A 15,936-nucleotide genomic window follows, 5' to 3' on the forward strand; every position below is an offset into this window, starting at 1 on the left:
CATTGTATATACAAAGTGCGAGTCTCCACACGTGAAAAGATTCGTGGACACCCCACATAGCCGGACTGCGATTACATAAAGGCAATATTTCAGCAGTGGAGGAGGAAATCGTAGGCATGACAGCTGGACGCCAGAAAAATAAGGTCCTTACAGAGACCTCGGGCAGTTGATGTTCTTGATGACGTGAAAGAAGTAGACGGCAGCGGAACACTCCTTTTGCAATCGCATGGTCAACCTCAACTTATCCAGCCTTACCTAACCCAACCTGGTCTCTTTGTCTCATTACAAGTACAGCCAAATGGTGCGGAAGGACGGCAAACATGGTCAAGAGTGGTATAGCATTAAATGGCCTTAGGCAAAAAAAAAAGCTTTATGCTATTAGAACTGCGACAGGGTTGTTCAGCAGATGCATGGCAACACATGTCGGTAGATTATCCAATAGGGCAGTGACACAGTGTTCTTTTCTTTGCATATGTCTAATGTTTCCTAAAACCACTCAACATCCAAGACACGAGCACATGCATACCAAAGGGAAGAAGGGTCTTTGTGCCCAGTTGGGATAAAGTCAGGTGATAGTGATGACGTCTATCATCATCGTAATGATGATAAAATATACCGCTACGTGCAGCTGGGAGCGACGCCCGAGCCTCCCTGAGCCCCGCGCTTACTGCACCCCTCTGACCATCCACCACGAACTGTGGCTCGCAGGCGGTCTCAAACCCTCCGGTCGGGGCCCCACCACTTTCACAGACCACGTCGACGTACTCGCGTACGACTGTTTGGGGGGTCGATGGGAATTCCGCTTCAAACTGTCCCGTCCTCGTCACGCCGTCCCCGCTGCCAATGCCGACGACCGTGTCCACGTCATCGGAGGAATGACCTGCCAGGAGGGCACGTCTGTGGAAGACGTAGACGTGTACCACCGACAGCGGCTCTATTTCCTCGACTGCCAGTGCCTGCCCAGGAACATCACAGGTATAGGTTTCGCACTCAACTAAATATACACATGTGCAGTATCTAATGACGAGATGAAAACGTCAACACACAATCTGTATAACAGAATTGAGAAGGAACGCAACTTCTATTTCCAGGTTAAATGAATGCCAACTGTATCCCAACATCGCTGTTTTTTATTGTCTTTTTTAACTTGTCAATATAAAAACTTCGAAAAAACGTTTTCGAACTTCGAAACAATATAAAAAAAAACTTCTCGGGGGCATGGTTGAAACATCTTGGCAAAACTACTTCTCCTAATGGTTTTTATTGCGATAGCAATTATACGGACAGTCTCGACGGGTTTTTGCCGTTGCCGTTGCCGTCGCATTGCCGTCGCATTGCCGTCGCCTTCGCCGTCATGTTCTTCCGGTATGAAGTCCAAATTGATAAGGTCCTCCCGCGCATTGTACGTTCTACCGCGGGGAAGCGCGCGAGCGGGGGCAATGAACGTGGCCGAAGTAGAGGTCAAACGAGCCGGCTCATTTCCGTCGCTCGGAGGGTGTATGCGATAACATCACCCCGCTCGGTAGGCCTGCCGTCGAAGGAGACAGGAAACACCCCGCCCGTCTTTCACGAGCCTTAATAGACGCGAAGACGCGAGGGGGGGTGGTTGTCGCTCGAGGAGCAACTTTGAACCATGAATCTGAGGGCGCGGGCGCTATTCCGAAACCCATCACAGCGGGCGGCTCGTATATCCTGCTACGTGCTGCGCTCTCAATTCAAAGTGACTATGCGCAGAGCATCTCTCCCTGCAGCGGCCGTACTGTCATACACCAGCGTTTTGTAGTTACGTGAGACCGGATACAAAACAGTTATCTGCCAGCTTCACTTCGTGTAACACAGCAACTTGTTGCTATCGCAGTCTTTGCTTCGCCATTGCGGTGAAACTGTGACTTTTTTCGTTCGACCATGTAAGTGATGATCCCGCGACTGTAAACTCTCTTCCTGCACTTATATCATGACAGCAGCCAGACAAAAGCTGGCCCGAAAGTTTTCAATTTTTATGTGTATATTTGCACGCGCATATCAGTATAGAGAAGGCGCACCCTTATCTCCTTATTATATATCGTGGCTGCACTGATGAAAGTGCTTTTACGCACATCAGAACATTGATGCGGTGAAATGTCTTGCAGAAACGCCAACTTCAAGGGGTTGGTCGTGGCCCAATAACAAGATCTGTGTTGTGAAAATCTCCCATCTACTTCATTCAATTTGCACAGCCGCCGCCAGAATTGCCGGTATACAGTGATCTCCATTGGATCCCCGGAAGTTTAGTGGATGCTTACTATGCAAGCTGCAAGATCACAATGTCGCGTTGTTATGTTTGTGGGCACGAAGGCAATGAAGGCAAGCTGAACATGCTTCAAAAGTTATAACAAATTTGTAGCTGACACTTCTGTCTGGTGTAGCTGCTTTTATCCAGTGATAATATCAGAAGCGTCATCCGGGATAACTGACTTTTTTTTTGTGTGAGCTAAAAATCGCGAAAGGCTTTCCTTTGGCGTTTTTTTTTGTCATGTTTGAGCCACATCAGTTTGGATTGTTTGTTACGAATATGTCTCGCCCCATTCCGCTGCAAAAGTGTAAGCGCTCACCGCACCTGGAAAGAATGTTAACGAACTTTGTGTCATCCAGGAAATACGATCATACCAGAACATCTAATCGCACGCAAACAAGGGCAGATTGTGGTCGTGAAAACACAAGCGTTTACTTCGAACATTATTTTATCATCTAATGAAACGCAGTTTCTGAGCGTGTTCACCTGATGTTGGAATTAGTCATGGGACGTCATGAAAGAAAGTGTTCATACTATGAAGTTTTGTGAATAAATGATTGGTTGGAAGTAAGCGCTTGTATTGTCACCACCTCATCTGTCCTCGTTTACGCGCGCTTAGGTGTTGAACTATGAGAAACGAACTCGCCCATAAACGGTGCTCTTATGCATACCATGTTCTGCACCCTGTCCGTAGCTATCTCCTCAAGTACTTTAAAGAACGTTATGCAGTATGCTAAGTTCCCAATGCCACCGTCCGTTTCTGCACAGGACTGGCTGCCGTAACAGTACCGCCGGACACAGCGGATGAATCTGTGCTGAAGGTAAGGCGGTTCATGTTCGTTTCTCTTTTCGTTGTTGCAAGGCTGGAGGCGTGATTTGGCGATGATTGAGAAGATATGCAAATCTTTAAGGCAGCAGTGACCGCAAGGCTACTCTAATGTCTTCTAATTAAAAAGAACTGTTTTAATACTGACTGAGACTTGCACGACACCTAATATTTGATACAGGTCTTCTCGAACGGCACACTGTGCTTCATTTGCTACCTCGTTATATAGTGAACTGTTCTACAAAGAATGACGTCCAATGCTGGGTATTGTTGTGTGATGGCGATGTGTTGCTTTCTGGCTGATAGTGTTTCACGTTCCGCACATGTTACCATAAGAAATCCCAATTATCATGGATGCGAGCGCCTCGCATTATAACCAGTTATCGACTACAATTATTGCTTCCTCTGTATAGAGAGTGTTTACCGCTCTGAAGAACACACACAAGTTATTACACAGAGCTTTCACCAATCGCCATGAGAATAATGCCTAGAAGTTCGCTATTTTCAGTGACGTTGGTATTTATTTTAGTTAAGTAAGACCGAGAGTCGAGCTAGTTGGTACATATTGTAGAAGCTTGTAGCGCAAAAAAAGACAGGGACTAATAAAGCCTAATAAAGCCTTCAGTTGATAGTTAGCGCTGGTGTTGTTCCCTCCCTCTGTGTCCCTGTCTTTTTTTGCGCTACAAGCTTCTCAAGATGAATTAGTTTAGTTAAATACGTCAGGGAGGACCTTACACGTTATGTTACAAGAAACGAAAGTTAATAAAGCACCGATACCGTGCTCAGTTTCATCGCTTCGAGAATACCTTACGTAACTTGGCAACTGTGCAGGCAAAAAATAAGAAAATGCAATTTCAGGTTCTTTTCCGTCGTTTCCTACACGTGTTTGAGAAGCAAGCCTTTACATTTCCTTTAGTTTCTCATAGATCGAGACAGGAAGACACACTAATTGAATTTTATCACTGAAGCCCTTCCATTGCCGACGTCTCATAGTCTTATTAAAGCATGGCTCTTCGTCTCGTGAGACCGTGTTACCGTTCCCCGGATTTATTTGCCTCCACCAGAGCAGCGCGAGCTCAAGAGACCCATCATCGCTGAAACTGGACCAGGGTGACCAGGACAAGAGCAGGCGGCCGCACGAGCCTCCTAAAAATTTGGTCAGAAGACGTAGCAACGGTCGCTGCTGTAAGCTCTGTCGATGACATATACCAAGCTTCCTGCTCGTGCATGGAATTCCTTCTGAGAAAAATTGAGGCGTTTTTTTTCGAAATGGGTCAAATCCATCCAAAGAGAATTTGAGAAAACGGCAAAAATTTGCTATGCAAACTAAATACAACGCTGTCAAAGCTATTCTATGATATGTTTTACATGTCGGCTAGGGGAAGTTTCTGGCCACAATCAATTAAAAAATATGCAGCGCATTTCACCATTATTAGCATGATAACTTTGGATTTGGCTCATTTCGAATTGAGACATGGAATTCAATGCGGTATTCTTGAAAAAACTTTATTGAAATTCGGGCAGTGGCACATTCTTGCTTCGTCGGCGTCGACATTGCTTCTGTTCACGATGTCGTCGACGTCTCGGGACCGATCTCTCGCCGATCTCTTCACTTCCACCAGAATCCATGATAATCCAGCTCCGAAAGGGCAAAAAAAAAAAAACTTGCACAAGCACCCAGAAAACAGGCAGAGTAGTCAGGCTAGGCGGGAAATCGCACTGAGGCTTCCACGTTCGCCGAATCACGTGATCGCCGCAGTGCTCCACTATCGGCATACTGGATTTGACCCATTTCGATCCATACAGCGCATGGATCTGGCCCAATTTCGTTTTGAAACGGGATCTGTGAGCACACATAGCTGTTGGTATTTGACTCATTTCGTTCCGATCTCTCTTTTAGAGGAAAGTTGAGAGAATGTACTTGCCAATGGAGCAATATTTGAGCTAGTTTCGGTTTCTGGATTTAGCCCATTTCGAAAAAAAAACGCCACAATTGACCGCTGAGTTATTAAACTATCACCAACATCCAGCTATTGAAGTTACATTCACTGGACAGAATTTTTAGGAATTGCATATGAGATATGAAACATTTAGAATAAATACGCCGTCCGAACACGCCTGCCAGAAATAGAAGATTGAAACGTGAGCCACAAACTAATCATTAAGAGTAGAATTAGTGAAACACCGGTTATTACTCGATTATACGTTTTGATTGCTCGCGTCAGCGCAGTGTCTCCGTCTTCAAGTAATGCAGCTAAAGGAATGTAAGAGAGTTGCATGCAGAAGATCTATCGTTTAAAATTGTTGTTCAGCAATACACCAAATAGTTGGACAGCTTGAGTACATTAGCTAACTAATATTGCATTTAGACGTGCTTTTCCGGCTCGGTTATGCGGAGAAGCCCACTGCGGGAGGCCCACTAATCAGACCGCTTGTCTGGTTGGGGGGGGGGGGGGACATAGCACTCTGCAGTATAATTTCTCGTTTTCCACTCGGCCAAGTCCACTGTATTTAGAAAGCTCAACCTTTACTTCCTGAAGAATATGATGACGCATTTTCTTCACGCAGTACGCGGACAAGGACCGTTCAGCCAAGCAAATCGAAGTCCCCTCAGAAGTGCCCACCAAGTTGACACCTCATCACCGGCGGCCTAGAACAGACGCTGGTGATGTCGAGGAGAGCGCCGAGGGCGTACGTATGAATGACATGTACTGTAGGAGGGAATACACAATATAAACATATAATGCTGGCTCATGAATTTTTTATTGCAGGATTAACTGCTTGGTTCACTGTGACAGAGAACATTTTGTTCGTGCGAGTCACAGATGCATCAGCGGTAGCGAATAGTGAAATTTAGAACCGTATCGAAATACTAATCGAGCACTATTCGTATACTTTTCGAATAGTAAGGCAACCATTTTCAAAGCAGCTCTACAAAGGCAATATAATCATTTTCAATACAGCCCAAAAATCCCAGCACGTTTTATTTGACACAAATATTCACCGCCTTTAACAAAGGAACATTACGATTACTCTTTACCGACAAAAGTACCACAACCATGCAAACTCAGGCAAGCTTCTATACAGCAGCAAGTAGAGCCTTAGTAATATTTTCTAACTGCACATCGAAATGCAATACTGATGACAGTATTCAAGGTGGCACTTTTCCAGCGAATGTTCAAATACAACTGAAGTGGAAACATTAAACAACATTCGTGAGTCATGATCATGAATATCATGATGAAATTAGTGGAATGATGACTCTGTCACTTCGGCGACGATAAGCAAAAGCGCATTCATCCTGTGATCATTGTAGCGGCAATAGTCCCGCAAAATATGGCTCCATGCATCCAGTGATTCAATGTAGAAGACAAGAAGCGTTAACACTCTATGTTCCAACGTTTCGTGCAACTGAGTTTTTTTTTCGTTTGGTGCGAATTCTTCGAAAACTATTCGAAAAATATTCGGTATTTGTAATACGCGCTATTAGATTCGAGTACCGAATTGAATAGAACGTTATTCGATTACTTATTTGAAATTTTCAAATATTCGCGCACCCTATGTAATCAATGAAATGTCTTTTTAATGAAGGATGACACTACAAGGTCTATGGAAATGAAGAGGATAATACAATGTACCTGAACAAGAAAAACTTGCAACTTCGTTCTTGCTGCATTAACCTACGCTTGCACATAATCTCACAAAAGGAATTCAATACGTGCCCATCAATAACCAATGCGCGCCTTATAGGCATGCTTCATCAATTCACTTATCGAGCCTTCTTCACAGGACGACCACAAAGGATAGCACTCGTGTTCTGTCTTCTTCTGTCATCCTTGTTCATTTGCCGATTTCGTAATAATGAATCTTTACAATAGGATGCTTCATTGCAGCTAATTCTTCGCTCCCCTCGCTGACAATACTTACAGGAAGCGCGTTATAGCTCGTATGTATACAGGCGCCAACCTCTGGCACGCTCTTCTTCCACTAGTCAAAAACAGGGCCTCAAATGGTATGCTGAGCTTTAGACTAGCCATTTTGAATTTAGCACACAAACGTAAAACACTGGCCATCAAAGAGGATATGATACTCGATACATTTTTCTTTAACTCATTGCAGCTATTACGACGGTTATAGTTGCAACCGCTACAATAGCCGACCCGTTTTTCTTCTTTTTAATTTTCACTTTGTGCGTAGGTTCATTCTAAGCGGCTTGTTAAAAATTCGGGGTATTTTAATCTCTAATCCTGCATAATAAATAATTGCGTTCTCCTTAAAAATCACTCTGCTTTCTTCGTGGGTCAAATTAAAACGCTGTAGGCAGCATTGTACACATAGTAGGGACTGCGAACTACATGTGTTAACAAAGATGTGCAGCTGCTCTTACTTGCTTCGCTTCCGTCGATTTCCATTTCTCGTTTGTGGTGCAGGGTCATTGGCCGCCGAGTCGTGTAACCCTCGACTCGAAGACCTTCCTGGGAGTGGAGGCGTTGAAGGTTCGCACTCCGCTTAGTCGACCCAGCCTCCCACGCTTCTACCACTACGTCCCCACGCCGCCCGCCAGCGACCCGCACAGCGGTATCACGGTTCGCGTCGGTGACGACTTCAAGCACGCGTGTACACACAAGAGGGGCCTTATTATACGAGTCATCGGAAGATCAAATTGCACGTAGCGATCGATGCCTCGTAATAAAAGAAGCGTCGGTCTGATTTACCACCAAGTATCGGCTACCAAACGCACCAATATTTCACTTATAAGAGGTATCAATCCTAGCTGTATATATCCTCCTCTCCGAAGGTTGCGCACCTCACGCGGTTTCTTCGGGTACGGCCCACGTTTGACCAGGTAACGATGTGATGTGATGACGTGGTGGTATAATGTGACGCCATGCTGATGTTACAATTGTTGGCGATCTGTGAATTCATAAATAACGTAACTATGAGGTCATCAGTGGTCACGTGATATTACTGAATGGTCTTGAGTTGATGCCGACAGCGCCAGCGGTCACTTTTCGGGATTTATGACGAATCTAATGCTTTTGCCTTAACAATGTTTGCCACAATGGAACCTTTGGACATTACAACTGAATACTCTAACACCTTAACACAGGCTGTCAGAGGCAGCCTCCTTCGCTGACTAAAGTGAAACGAATTTGCAGGGAAGTGCTTGAACTACTCAAAAACTAAGGACTAAGAGTCAAAAAGGCGCAGGACGAGGCACTTCCGATCATCCTCACCTTCGGCGGTCTTGACCTGGGAGATCCGCTAACTATGCCAACGCCAAGTTGCTTCGACAAACGCAGTAACTAACCCAACCTTAGGCTTACTGGCACTGAGGCAAGCCCTGCGTTCATTGTTTTCTTCTAATGTAATTAGGCGCTGTGGAATTGAAACCTTACGAATGTGTTGGGTATTTCAATCATTGCTTCACAGGATGAGGAAAAAAAAGAAATTTTATGGGGATATCACAAGTTGTGGGAGATGACCATCACTTCGCGGCTGACTCATTACCTAGCATTTTCCTAGTGCGTTTTAAGGTGATACAACATACATACTCCAAGCAGGTACACTTCTAAGCAAAAGGAAGTGAACTGCCCATGATAGCCAAATAAGAAGAACAATTGATATAGGCTTGTTGGTGCATACTGAACTTCGGAAAAACGGCGCCTGGTCTTGTCGCTTCTTTCTTTGTGCCGTCTTAGCACTGTTTTTCCGAAGTTCAAGAATAATTGAATAGTACGCTAATATATCACGCACATTTATCGAATATGCGTATCTACTTGTAAAGAATTACACAAGTACAATATGAAGTTAAAAACGTGACTAATGCATTTTTATTTTATGTACGAGAACCACAGAAGTGAGGTTCCTTTACATCCGTCAATATATATGCTACCTCGTTAGAGCATTGATATCACTTGAAGGCAGCTACGTATTCTTGAATATTGTCACGTGGTCGGGACGTCGACGAAGGCAGCAGACAGCGTATCCGAGATGCAAATTTTTATTTGGCCGCACTTGTGGCCGGGAAACTGAAAGTCACCTACAGCAATACACTGATAGCGGCGAGCAGAGCGTCGACCGTCGATCAACTGACAAGTGGTCAAGCGCGTCGGCTTTTATACAGGCGCTATCGAACGTTCCAGTGATATCGCTGGTGGCGGCGTTATCTCTAGACAAAGTTGGAACATTCGCGTGCGGCGCGCAATCTTAACAAAACGATCTAGTACAATCGGGAAGCTTCTCGAACCCTGCTTCGCGGACAGCGTCGAGCGTTGATAACCGTCCTTGCTGGTCAAAGCCTAATACACCAAAATAAAACAAGAAGTGGTCGTGGCAATATAGTGACCATAAATAACTGACGTTTTGAACCGCCTACTTTAAACGTTTTAGCACTATACACGTAACGTACGGGCAGCCAAACATTCTAGTAATTGTACACCTAACTGCAATCTGACTAACTATAAACTAACAGACTGATTACGAATTGACAAAGTGTAAGCACAGCAGCTCAAGATACCGCAGACACTCCATCTTTTGACGCGTACTGACATGGACGGCACGCACATTCTCCTGCATGGTGCCTGACTGAACAGGACGCGTAGTCCTGCACTACCACGCGCTCAAGGACCGCTGGGACGTGTGCGGAATGATGCCCGAGCCCCGCAGCTACCACGCCGCCGTGCTCATCAGAAAGACAGTTTACGTCACCGGTAAGACGCCGTGTCACGTGACGCCAATTGAAACCTTGCAGGGCGTGTGCAAGGAAAAATGTAACACCAATTACTCAGCACGGGCGTAGCCAGAAATTTTTGTCAGAGGGAGGAGGGGGGGGGGGGCTCCAACTATACGTATGTTCCTGCGTGCGTTTGTGTAAGTGCGTGTAGATGTACACAAGCCAATCTGAAAAACTACAGGTTGAAAAACCTCGCGTCACCCCGCGCATTTGGTTCATGACATGTAGTAAGCTGAACATGACATCTCTATGGCATGCAGTAATATTATGCTCGGGAGTACATTTTCAAAATTTCAACTAAAAAGATCAATAAATCTGTTGTCTGCACCTTTCTCAATGTGCTAAGCTATGTCGGCTTGAGAACCTTTCCCTGCGCACGTTATCTGGGTTGCAACGCTTCTGTTCCTCTCCGGGGCTTATGGGAAACGTACGCCTCTGAGCATTGTGATGATCCGTGATATCCACAGACATGTAAAAGGAGGAAGGCATGTGGGACGATAATATACATGTTTGGAGGAAACGCGTACTAAGTGTCTACTATATTACTGAAGTATTGGCCACTTATCAATTTATTCTACAGTGTGACCTTCAGTGGCATCAGCTGAGTTTGTTGTAGAGACTAGATTAAGAATGTGCTGACAGTGCGCACGTATCCCCTTCCCAGGTGGCTTTGATCCAAAGACTCGAAAGTGTGGAGAGCTGGTGGCCTGCAAGACGACGTTCGCCTACGACATCGACACAATGGAGTGGAGTCGCAAGGCCGACATGAAGACCGGACGAGCGGCACACGGTGCGGCAGCTTTCAAGGACAAGCTCTTTGTTTTTGGCGGCAGAGGACGCTTGGGACGGTGAGTCTTAGGACATGGAATGGTAAAACACAGCTTCACATTGAAAAAATTAGAATTGCTCAGCTTACTATGTCATTATTCATAACACGCTAATAGAATAAGCAAATAAAAATAGGTAGCCAGTCATGATTCAAACACGCACTTAAAACAAGCAATGGAGTGTAAGGAAAACAGTACTTAGCTGCTCTGTACTTACATCATTTATCGTTTGCTGAAGTGCGGGGTCACATGATACCGAGCCGTATCAAAGAGGGCGGCGCTTTGGTTGTCAGTATGGTGGGTCATACTGACAACCAAAGCGTTGTCAGTATGACCCACCATGCTGTACCGTTCTTAACTTCGAATACTTATCTTGACGAATTGAGTGTACACTCAAAACGAGAAAGGTCACTCAAGACCAGGGCCCGTATTCACATAAACGTCTTGCGGTAAACATTTTCCTAACAGTATATTTCAGCCAATGACGATGCGGGACATATCGTTAGCGAAGCCGGCTGACGAATGGAAAAACGCCCTTACGACAGAGAAGTTTTGTGAATTAGGCCCCAGGTCTTATTAGCGTTCACGACAAACTGACTTGTTGATAACCAGTGTCCTTACAAGCAAAGCTTCGACCTGAAGCGGACTTTTCACACGGTGACTTGCATCGGCCTGCGTTAAGAGAAGTTGCTCGCGAAGAGAACATAATCGGGAGTTTTAGGTATTGCGTATGTGACGACTTTGGGTACCCAAAAAGACCTGTGAGCACCACAAGTGCTACACCCTGCTTTTCTTAATTTGGATGCCTGTTTGGGTTTCTTTTTCTGGTGTTCCGTTTGCGTGCTTCTTAGGTTTTCATACACGAAACCAAAAAGTCAGTAATAAAACGAAAACTTAAAAAAATAGGAAAAGGGGCTAATTCAAGAGACAACGCGAGAGTCTCGCTTCATATTTTGTCCCGTTGCTTGGCGGTGACGTTATTGCAGCAAGCTCGGACAAAGAGCACCGCGAACACAAGCGCCGTTTAAGAGCGATGGGTGCAAGCTGATAATTTCACTTGTTCGCTTACAGACCATCCTCTCAAGTCACTTCAGGCTTCCACCTCTCTTCCTTAACTTCCTAATGCAATGAGCTGTTACCTCATTTTTAGTTTACGTCGCTCCCAAACGGAGGTGCACGGCACTGAACGAAAATGACCTTCAATGACACCCCACGATGCAATAAAAACGAAAACACATTCACATGTGCTAGCTCACGCCTCCCCTCCTATGCTGTCCCTTCCACCCGGAAGCCACATGGGGGACAGACACGCTTATAGACACGTTTGTGCAAAGCACGAACAAATATGCGCAGCGTTACTACGCGTGGCGAAGCAATGAACCGAGCTAGACGGTTAGCTTCACACGTTACCCGCCTACTATGAAAATGAACGGTATACAAGCGAAGAAACCTTAAGGATGTAATCAGGGTTCGTTCGTTCGTACATTCCTTCATTGATCTGCGACTAAAGGACTCTACAGGGAATGTTGGTAGAAAATATGAGCCAAATATTGGCACGACCGGAAATAAGCGGACATTTGGTAATTAGCACCTCTCCCCCGGTTCGTGTGAACAAATTTTTGGTCACTGTTTGAATTGATTGATTGATTGATTGATTGATTGATTGATTCATCATCATTCATTCATTCATTCATTCATTCATTCATTCTTTCATTCATTCATTCATTCATTGTCGTCTTCAAGTTCCACAAAACGGCTAGTCTTCGTCACTATCATCTTCGTCCCTTTGTCGAGACGCTGTCCCAACTGACATCCCTTTTTCAGCTACTTAGCATCAACATCAGTTTTAGGTACTACTTTGAGCGCATACTTCTGCTACGTTCACATTCGCGCCGTAAATTAAAAGCTCTGTTACGACGCAGAGCCGTGGAATCGACCGAAGAGTACGACCCATCGTCCGACACGTGGAAAGAGTGCACGCCACTGGACGTGTCCCGCATGGCCGTAGGCTGTGCCACGGTAGCTGATGACATCTACGTGGTCGGCGGCATGGTACCGGAGGCGGACGATCTGTACCGAGCAGTGGACAGGGTCAACATTTACGGCCCAAAGACGCACACGTGAGTTCATGCCGCAGTTAACGATGACTTATGGAGTTTTTTTACATCTCAAACATGGTACGCTGAGCTGTAGGTTTATTCATCATGAATTAAGCAGCACACTGAGGGACAAGGACAGGGAAAAAGAAGGTGCACAACACGGGCGCTAACTCGTAACTGATTTTATGTGTCCGACAGTGAACGCTCATGCTCCCTAAGACGGATATTGACAGACACGAAACCATTTTCACTCGCCGCCCATTGCAAACAATGCACCTGCACACCATTCTTCGCTGACACTGATTCTGTCACGTCATAGACGACAGATAGCAAGAGAAGTCATCGAAGCGTTCCACATCCAAAGGAAAGGAGAAAAATGTATCAGTCTACCATCTATCGCGCTATGTGACGCGGAATTTCAATACCTAAGCGGCACCTGCACATGATTACAAAGTTTATATGTTTTCTTTTCCTTTTAGGTGTTGTTCTTCACCTTTATATTAGCGTGTTTTTTTTTCGAATAAAATCAGTTACGAGTTAGCGCCCGTGTTGTGCACCTTCTTTTTCCCTGTCCTCGTCCCTCAGTGCGCTGCTTAAATCATGGTAAGAACTTGTTGTTGGGCGAGTTGGTGAGTACTGGTTTAGCGCTAAAAAAGACAGACACATGTGAGAGACAGCACATGTGAGAGACAAGAAGCGCCTATCCTGTCTCTCACATGTGTCTGTCTTTTTAGCGCTAAACCACGATGTTAAGTCATGATGAATCCGTACCAACTAGCTCATGTTTCACTTCTCATGTAGGGTTATTGAACGCAAAGTGTGGTGTGCTGGTAAGAGACGCCGTGTGGTGGATTTCATCGGAACAGTTTCGCTCACTTGATTTTCCAACGCTCATCATTATCTCGGTACGCGTGGATGCCAAGATACTAACTGCTACGAAGTACCATCATACTTCAGTCACACTGAACGTTTTAATCTAGCTAAATATACATAATTCTTATACTCCTTTCATCCAACAATGAAGTTCACGTCCAAAACCTCAGCTGAGTGCATCAACTTTCTTGACACAACCGTATATCTTGAGAATGGCATATTAAAGCCAACGCTGTATAAAAAACCATTTCACAAGCAACAATACCTAGATTATACTAGCCATCACCCGAAACATTGTAAACAGGGCATTTTCAGGAGCCAAGCAACAAGGTTACGTCGCATATGCGTAGAAGATGAGGATTACGTAAACAGACTTACTACTCTAAAAGAAACACTAGCAAACAGAAGCCAACCAAACGCGTTCCTTTATAAGGCTTACACGGACGCACTAAAACTAGATCGCACTGAGACACTCAAACCACGCCCTAAAACCACAACAACAACAACGCCTCTTCTCACTACAAAATTTTCTAACGCACTTCCGAACATAAACAACATCCTCACAAAATACTATCCGATTCTAACAAATAACCAGAAACATAAAAAAATCTTCCCCGAACCGCCTAAGGTTGCCTACAGACGCAACGCCAATTTTAAAGATGTGCTCGTGCATGCAAAACTCGCAACAAGAACTACACCAACGTCTGGACCCTGTGGGCGTCCAACATGTTCTACGTGCAAACATATACAGCTAGCCACCAACGTAAAAAGCACAGCATCCGATTACCTTCCTAAGGTAACATCGAACTTCACGTTCACCTCAAACAACCAGATCTACTGCATTGAATGTGCCATCTGTAAAAAACAGTACATAGGCGAAACTAGACAACCAATTCATGTAAGACTGAACGGCCACCGTGCAGACGCAAAGCACAACTTACCAAAAGCAGTAGCCAGCCACTTCAATCAACAAGACCACAATTTCGATCAAGCCATACTTTACATTCTGCAAACAAATTTCCGGTCACCACGTGAGAGGAAATACGTGGAATCGTATTTGATACACAAATTTCAGTCCTTACACCCATCAGGAATAAATGTAGCACGTGGTAATTTGGAATCATTAAAAGCCATAGCATGATTTCTATAATAATGACAGACATAAAGTAAGCTCAGCTTTCAAAAAACCTTAACTTATTCGCAAAATAAAATCCCGACCAGCTCCCATAATACACTATCAATATTCTTTTTTAATATCTCTTAATCTTGCATGTATAAATGTGCACATATGTGTGTATATGTTATACTCTTAAGTTGTTTTCATTTTCTAGTGACTCCAAACCACGGTTCCCTTTCCCCTTTCCGCGCTCCTAAGACCGCTCCAGCCCAGCATTGTCACGGCCCTCGCCTTCTCAGGAAGTTCTACGATTCTTATTCCGATTGTTCCCCGCGGCCGCCCCTCCTTTTTTTTCCCCTCTTACTTGACGGCCGCCCAATTTTTTAAGCCACCGACGACACTGGATGCATATGCCAGCCAATTACTTCACCCATTAAGCAGGAGCTTTTCAGGCAACCTTTTCAATATCACTTAAAGTAGACTGGGGGAATTTTAAACGTACGCCGCCCGTTCGCCTGTATTTGCCTTCCCCACCACCTTCTGCAGCTTTTTGGCGGACTTTTATACGTAAGCCGCCCGGTATTTTTTTTCTCCCCGCCTGTAGTAGCCTTCCCCACCACCTTCTGCAGCTCCTTGTGATGGCTGCAGTCGCCCTCTTGCTTTGTTGTAACCCCCCCCCCCCCCTGTTTATATTTTTTGCAGCTCCTTTAAACTCTGACATGGCAGACCCGAACGTGGTTGCAAACTTTCTTGAAATGTGGCAAGGGCTACACTCCTCTACTTTCGAGCTTCTCTGTTTCCAGGCAGAAATTACCAACAGCAACAGACGCGCCACCGCTGGACATGACGTCATCACCAACCCCTTAAATCTAACACGCCAGGGATGACGAGGCGCCTTTGACAAAGATAGGTCCCCTATCAAAACGTCGGCCAGCCTGATCTGAGGCACTTTCTCTTGTTTGAAACCTACCCCACTCCGTGTATCCATCTGTGGGCTCCCTTCTTTATCTTGGACTACATAGGAATAATGTCATTTCGATCGTTTTGTCATAAGCAATAATCAAACGAGACTATCGAGCTCGGGTAAATCGTGTTATACCTTATATCGAGCTATTTTCTAACACGACAATGTTTTCATTTCAATACAATTTTAAAAAACCGGCTACATAGAAGAAGAATAGTCAGA

General features: G+C 44.9%; 1 pseudogene; it reads left to right on the forward strand.

Annotated features, from left to right (window-relative positions):
* LOC119382010 (alpha-scruin-like) overlaps positions 1 to 15,936 on the forward strand; it is a 31,763-nt pseudogene that overhangs the window by 3,023 nt on the left and 12,804 nt on the right.

This window comes from Rhipicephalus sanguineus, chromosome 2 (assembly GCF_013339695.2).
Source record: "Rhipicephalus sanguineus isolate Rsan-2018 chromosome 2, BIME_Rsan_1.4, whole genome shotgun sequence".
In the NCBI taxonomy this organism is placed as follows: domain Eukaryota; kingdom Metazoa; phylum Arthropoda; class Arachnida; order Ixodida; family Ixodidae; genus Rhipicephalus; species Rhipicephalus sanguineus.